The sequence below is a fragment of the Eurytemora carolleeae genome, unplaced genomic scaffold, assembly GCF_000591075.1.
Source record: "Eurytemora carolleeae unplaced genomic scaffold, Eaff_2.0 scaffold772, whole genome shotgun sequence".
In the NCBI taxonomy this organism is placed as follows: Eukaryota; Metazoa; Arthropoda; class Copepoda; order Calanoida; family Temoridae; genus Eurytemora; species Eurytemora carolleeae.
In genome coordinates, this window is record NW_019396701.1 from 21,262 (window position 1) to 29,219 (window position 7,958).

The window sequence follows — 7,958 nt, forward strand, 5'->3', positions numbered from 1 at the left end:
TTTACAACTACACGCTGATAACAATGTGACTATAACATTTTATTATGAAGCGGAGAGTGAATGAGGAAGCTTTCTGTTGCAAAGATACGCAAGTCAGTTTTTAGAAAAACCACAATTTAATCAAATATATTTAAGGCTAGAAAAAAACGATATCTGATTTGACTTCAGACAACCAGACCAGACCAGACCCTTTATAAATGGATGGTTACTTGAAATTACTTTTACACATGATATAGTCCTGATAATGTTTTTGTAATATGATTAATTTTTATTGTATATTCCTGTGATTTCTTTCTCCTAGAGACCAAAGATATCCCTGTAAAAGCCTAAACACGTTTAAAAATCTTAGCTGAAAGTACAATAAAATGAAGAATAAGTTATTGAAAATACCACTTAAAGATTGTTTCTAGAAGAATGTTTCAATCTGATAACGTTTTGGTAATTATTAACGGCGTTTTTGGCCCAAATGAGCTTATGAATTTTGATTGAGAAAGTATGGAAGAATGAAAGAAAGAAAGGATGAAAGGATGAAAAAAAGAAAGGATAAAAGAATGAATACCTAAGTATCCGGATTTGTCCCTGCTCTGGTTTAGTAAGAATAAGAATGAAGATCAACGAAAATAAAACCTGAAAAAAATCTCAATAATTAAACAATATAAAGGAATTTAGTCTTTGACACAAACTCCATGATTTTCTACTTCCTATATCTATGCAACCCAATGTCGTAGACCTTGAATATTTCAAACTATTAATCGTGGAAGATTAAACAATCTAAGTTTGAAATATCAACTATTAAACACCATAAGTTTGCAAAGATATAATGATTAGAAAATTTGAGTTTGTGGCAAAGATTCAATTAAATTCTGTGTATTTTATGTAAATTTGAGGGACTCTGTTTAAAGATTGGAATCCTAGATTCACAACGATATTTAAACCTTTATCTGTAATTTTTTCATTTTAAAAAGTTTTAATTCTGACAATATCCTCCATTGTTTCTGCGCAAGTAAATTGAAAGAGAACCCACAGTTGAAAATAATTAATGTTAAAAGAGAAGAAGAGAAGATTATGGATATCTCAATTATTTTTTTACTAGACAAATTTGAAGGAAACCGGTGTGAATCATCAGTGAATTTATAACTGGAGTGCCACTTGAAATAACATCTACAATCAATCAATTAATCCAACTTTAAATAGAAAAGAAAAAGGAATTTTAACAGTTTTACTCAAATCAATGCTCGATTTTTGTTTTCCTCGGCAATGCATGATTTACTAATATTTACTTCAAATGGACTGTTTAAGCGTAATTGCATAAGAAACCCTCCATTCCACCATAGTTTCATTAGAAGTAAATATTTCCATTTACTGATAGCGCCGATTGAAGGATTAATAACTCTAATTGGATAATGAGATAGATAGAAAGATAGATGTTACCACCATATTATTTCTATTGGATCAGAATAGACAACAAACACATGACTGAACCCTGATTGGATCAGGTGCTAATGGACTCGGCATACAGGAGTGATTCAGAGATGTTAATGCCCGACTCACAACGGCACCCTTAAAAGCTTTGTCTGATCAAGTATAAATTAGATATCAATGTTTATATTTTTGAAAACTGATAATTTTCAACTGTGGTTTTTCCGCAAAAGTGACTAGCTCATTTCTACTTTAGGAAAATATACAGGAGTTAAAAGAATTTCACCAAGAAAAAGATAATATCTTCCACATTTTTGATCAGAGAATGGTTTCAAGGGTATCATTGTGAACTAGATCTTGCCATCTTTGCATGGGGGAACATGAGGAATCACGAGTTCAGTCCATTTTTAAATATTTAAACAAATTATACATATTCCAAAATATCATGTTTGGAGAACATAAAATAACTATTGTAGACTGTTGACAACTTGTTCTGGTTAAATGTGCGAATTTTTAAATAAGTTTTGCGGTGTTTTTGTTGCAAATTCAAAATTTTAAAATTTGATGATTGCATTCACGTTTAACAAATAAATATTTATTGATAAACATTAAAACAAAGGGCTGTACAAATTATTTAAGTTCATATCAAATTCCGGGTTAGAACTAAATATTATTGAAATTGTCCGTTAATTCTCATTTTTTTTGACGGCTGGTTTTAACAAATAACTTAATGGGTGTTTCCGTTTTCTAACAGAATTTGCTGTTAATTTTCAAAACTTCCATTTCTGTTAACAGATCTTTTTATAATTCAAATGACAAAGAAATGTCAGTAAATAATAATTTCTTTTGATGTGTTATTTTATGAATGGGCACATTTTGAATACCCTTGAACCCATCATCTGATATATAACCGAAATGGAAGGTGGCTTTTCTACAAGTAGAAAGATGTTTATTTCTGAGAACTATTCCATTATTTCCATTATTTCTATTTTGTATATTTGTATATTTGTATATTTGTATATTTGTATATTTGTATATTTGTATATTTGTATATTTTGTATGTTTTGTATATTTGTATATTTGTATATTTGTGTATTTGTATATTTTGTATATTTTGTATATTTGTATATTTGTATATTTTTATATTTGTATATTTGTATATTTGTATATTTGTATATTTGTATATTTGTATATTTGTATATTTGTATATTTGTATATTTGTATATTTGTATATTTGTATATTTTGTATATTTTGTATATTTGTATGTTTGTAGAGAAATCACGAATGAAATTTTCAGTTTATGAAACAAAACATAGATATCTTATTCATACTTGAATACTTTCAAGGATACCATTGTAAATCGAACATGTCAATTTATCAATACAAAAGGTCACTTGAAATTTCGTTTTGCAGTTCCTTTAAACAACCAATTCAATTTACGTAGTCAATCTCTTTAAATATTTACCTTGTCGTTCAAATAATCACGAACTCTACACCACAGCTGCCAATGGGTTTCCTGTAAAAAAACAAATATTTTTCTAAAATGTAAATGTCTAAGGCTACAAAATAGCATAAGTAAGTTAGTGAGGCAAAGTCCAAGGCCAAGGCGTTGCTACACTTTAAAGTTAATCCAATCTTGAAAATTAATGGAACTTTTCATAGCATTCTAGATCTATGTGGGCCACAAGTTCTACAGTTCAAAACTTTTGATTATCACCTAGAATCTCTTCAGTGTAACCTTTTGAATCAAAGGATTTAACATTTAATGTAGGATCTATTAGAAATCCAACTATAGAGATGATTATTAAAGGTTTAAAACAGTGTTAAATTAATATAATAACACGAAATGTTATTTTTAAACCGTTTGCATTCTGCTAAAAAATATTTTATTTGGAAAATCAAAAATTAGTTTTACTGGTAGTTTGTTTGTAAGATTCAAATTTTAGTATTGCAAGGTTCGGATGAAGTTTAGTGAGGCTCATCCCCCTCCCCCCCCCCTCCTCCCTCATGCTTTACCCCTTTTCTACTCCCGGTTCTATACACAATCTTAAACTAAACAGAAGGGCATTGTAAGGTTTAAGAGAGATACAATCCAAACTATTTAGAAGAGAGATCATGCGACTGCTGGAGAACAGTTTACACACATATAAAGATCCTTATCAAAGGCCCATGTCAATTTAGATTAGAAACTTAGAAATAGAAGTTTAAAAAGGGACTGTCAACGTTAAAAAGGGACTAAAAAGAAACTGTCAACGTTAATAAAAGGACAAAAAAGTGACAGTCAACGTTAAAAAGGACTAAAAAAGGACTAGCAACGTTAAAAAGTACTAAAAAGGGACTATAACCTTAAATAAGGACTGAAAAGGGACTATAAACGTTAAAATAAGTACTAAAAAGGGACTATCATCGTTAAAAAAGGAGTAAAAAGGAACTGTCAACGTTACAAGAGACTAAAAAGGGACTGTCAACTTAAAAAAACGACTGAAAAGGGACTGATAAAGTAATTTCAAGAGACACTTTAAAATTATAATGTTTCCCTGTCAACCATCATCTGAGTTCAAATTAGGAAGATATTAAAGATAATTCTGTCAATTTCCTTCTCTGATTCTGCTGTATAAACACGCATGTTACCATAATCCAAAATTATAAACAAATATTTTTGTAATTTTTCACAGACAAAGTTTTAAATGGTTTAAAGTTGCTGTTGTTAATAGGGCATCCAACTATTTAAATTCTTGGTCTCCTGAATACGTGAACAGTTCCTTTAAAGAGAGATTGCAAGAAGGACGGAAGGAGGATTTAAGGAGATTAAATATACATTTAAATCGCTAATATTTGATTGCAAGATTTATCAAGATAAACAAACATGATATAGAAATCTTGTAAACTGAGCTTAAAACTTGTTTTATTATTGATACAATATTGTGATGTTTTATAAATAGATAATTTACAAATATGTGATGAAGCTGAATCAGCTTGAGTTAGAATGTCATGAGAAGGAAAAGAGAAAGGAAGGAGAGAAACAATGACAAGAAGAAGAATCAGAATTTGTCTGTATCAACTGTATCCAATTTATAAGATTAAAAATGTAAAAATAATAAATTGTTAAAAAACAAATAGATAATTTATCAGATAAAAATCAACAATTGCCCCCCCTGTGGTTCTCAATAATAGACTCAGAACAATATTACAAGAACTATCAATCTAGAAATTAAGTTATTATTAATTCTGCAAACTAGAAACAGAAAGAAAATGTTAAATTTATGCAACATTACTAATACGACTTTTTTCGACCTCATAACTCCTATATTTTTGACCACGTAGCTCCTATATTTTTGACCACGTAGCTCCTATATTTTTGATCACGTAGCTCCTATATTTTTGACCTCGTAGCTCCTATATTTTTAACCACGTAGCTCCTATATTTTTGACCACGTAGCTCCTATATTTTTGACCACGTAGCTCCTATATTTTTGACCACGTAACTCCTATATTTTTGACCTCGTTGCTCCTATATTTTTGACCACGTAGCTCCTATATTTTTGACCTCGTAGCTCCTATATTTTTGACCTCGTAGCTCGTATATTTTTGACCACGTAGCTCCTATATTTTTGAAGATAGATAGATAGATAGATAGATAGATAGATAGATAGATAGATAGATAGATAGATAGATAGATACTCTAGAATTCTTAACTGATCATAAATTGAACTGAGCCTCAAGATGAAAAAAGTTTTATTGGTTTCAAGCTCAAAATGTTACAAAACTTTTTTTCAGACTTGCTAAATTCTATTTCTATAAAGTATAAAATAAAAAGTTTTTTTATCATGTACAATAAGCCTCTGTGAGGGAGGTATTTATGTGAAATATACACCCCTAAGGGGGGAAAGATTAATTATGTCAAATATACACCATTGAGCGGGGAGGGGGAGATGTATTTATGAGAAATACACATCCCTGAGGGGGGGGGGGTGTATTAATAATGTGATATATACATCCCTGAGGGGGGGGGGTCTTTGTGTGAAATATAAACCCCTTAGCATGGGACCAACCCTTCAGCACAGCTAGGAACAAAAACTAGAGTAGGGATTGTAAAATATATATTTATGCATCTTAAAGTTACACCTTACATTTGTTTTATAATCAACCCCCCCCCTTTCATTCCTCCCCTTTCATCCCTTCCTCCCCTTTCATCCCTTCCTCCCCTTCTTGATAATATACATAAAATGAAAAAACTTCAAATCATTCGAATGAATTAAAATTCCTATAATAATAAAGACGTCAAAACTTCCAGAGAGACGTATATAGCTGGCCAGATTGATTCTGGGAACTGATTAAGATACAGACACAATAATTAGTATTACAGTGTGTCCCACATAATATGACAATCTAAAGAAGACTTAATATTATATTAAGTATTTCTTGGTGTAAAACAAGTAAAACATATAATTACAAAAATGAAAATATTTTGTTCTTCATCAGGGAATTGATGTGAACAAAAATTATTCACTTTGCTTGTTTGTTTGGGTGTTTGTATGTTTGTCTGTGTCCAATAATCGTCATAACCAAAAATGCCTAATTTTTTGTGGGACCTCTCATGTCACCAGCGAAGGTTTATGGATGCTTAGAAAAATCTATTTTCGTAAAATGTTGAAAATCCAAGAAATACGATAAAAGGTATAAAGTTTTTTGTTGTTTTATATTGTTCGAGAGAAAATGCTCATGGATAGAGCCACAATTTAAAGTTAAAAAGCAAGACATATTGTGTGAAGCACCCTAAAAGCCTTTTATATATCAAATTATTGATATTAAAATTCTAATGCATTGTCTGGATTATAAGTAAAATCATATCAAAAGTTATGAAAATACCAGTTTTTCAGATTATCTATCTTTCCACTTTCCAATTCATCGAATACACTCCCTGATATTTGAATATTTTGGAGAAGACGGGATTAAAAAAGGATAAAAATCTTGAATCAATAAACCATGCACCCCTGCCCCACCCCTCCTTTGATTTATCCCAAACCAGGGGCGTATACCTGAAACTTTCGGAGAGGGGGGGGTTTCAAATTTTTCATCTTCCCAGGGATGAGGCAAATTACTAAATATCCCCCCTCCCAGTGTATACGCCCCTGTCCCAAACAACCATATTATGTATATTTCAGCACGATCGGGTTTCAGAGTTCAGACACAAAATATAAACGACAGCAAACATGTTTTTTTTCCTCTATAATGTTTAGTTAATTATAACACTAAGAACGTCACTGTCTATTTGAAGTGTAATTTACAGAGACACTTAATGCAAAGATAGCAATGCCCGATTCACAACAGTACATTTTAAGCTTTTATTTGATCAATAATGTGGGAGATATTGACGTTATTCTAGACTTAAAAGTGTTTCTGACAATTCCTTTATGTTTTCCTGCAGTAGAAATACGCAAGTCAATTTTTTTGAGAACCCAAAATTTCAAAAGTCAATTTTCAAAATTATTAACATTGATATTTAATTGATGCTTGATCAGACAAAGCTTTGGAAGGTACCGTTGTAAATCTTTGCCTGGAGGGTCACTTGACATCAAGTCTACAGTTCCTTTCAGGACAGGTTTGTGAACCATACCCCATAATTCATGTTTAGAAATCGGATTTATCTTTTTAATGCTTTTTCAGCTGAAAACTTTTAAGCTTTCATATCTATGCTGAGCAGAGTTTAGGGGAAATGAAGTCAGACAACCAAATGATATGTTTAATTTATTGTAAAATTTCAAGTCAAGAATTTATGAATGAAAATTTATAATGGAACAAGTTAGAACCAGATTAAGTTTAGGTGTGAAGCACAGGATAAGTGGTTTAACTTGGTAAATATAGTTCAACTATTTTCATAGAAGTCCTTGCTTTAATAGTTCGCTTTTGTCACTTTAGACTTTTCTCCCCTTTTCTAACACAATTTTAGATTTTTACTGTTGCCTTTTCAAGCTGCCATTTTTTGTTTAAACATTGGAAAATCGAAAATCCGCGGATTTATCTGTCAGCATTGATGGATATCCAAATTAATTTATCGGCATTTTTCAATTTAGACCATCTAAAACATAAGTATCTGTATTCAGTATTCTGTAATCTGTATACCTGGGTAAGTAAGGATAAGTATCCTAGTATTCTGTATACCTGGCTAAGTAAGGATAAGTATCCTAGTATTCTGTATACCTGAGTAAGTAAGGATAAGTATCCTAGTATTCTGTATACCTGAGTAAGTAAGGATAAATGAGGTATTCTACTAGTATCAAATATACTAGATTTAGATGAGTATGAATCTGGTTTTAATAAACCAGTTGTAGCTGGATCAGATAGTAGACGCTCAACTAGTTCATTTACTCTAAACAGAAATATATTTGTAGAAATTAAAGGCACAGATTCCGAAACAGCTTTTAAAAATATCTACATTATAGTTATTTTTTATCCCAGATATTGTAGAACCCATAAAACTGTTAATATCAAGATAGGCTATTCTTAAAAGATAATTACAGAAGAAGGTGGGGGGGGG

The 7,958-nt window shown here is 30.9% G+C and overlaps 1 long non-coding RNA gene across 1 annotated transcript; it reads right to left on the reverse strand.

The window, feature by feature from the left end:
* Positions 1-278: 278 nt before the first annotated feature.
* LOC111707553 (uncharacterized) lies at positions 279-3,011 on the reverse strand. The gene is made up of 3 exons (XR_002766471.1): positions 2,886-3,011; positions 560-627; positions 279-326 (listed from the first exon to the last, which is right to left on the reverse strand). It is a non-coding gene; the product is annotated as an uncharacterized LOC111707553 (long non-coding RNA).
* Positions 3,012-7,958: the final 4,947 nt, after the last annotated feature.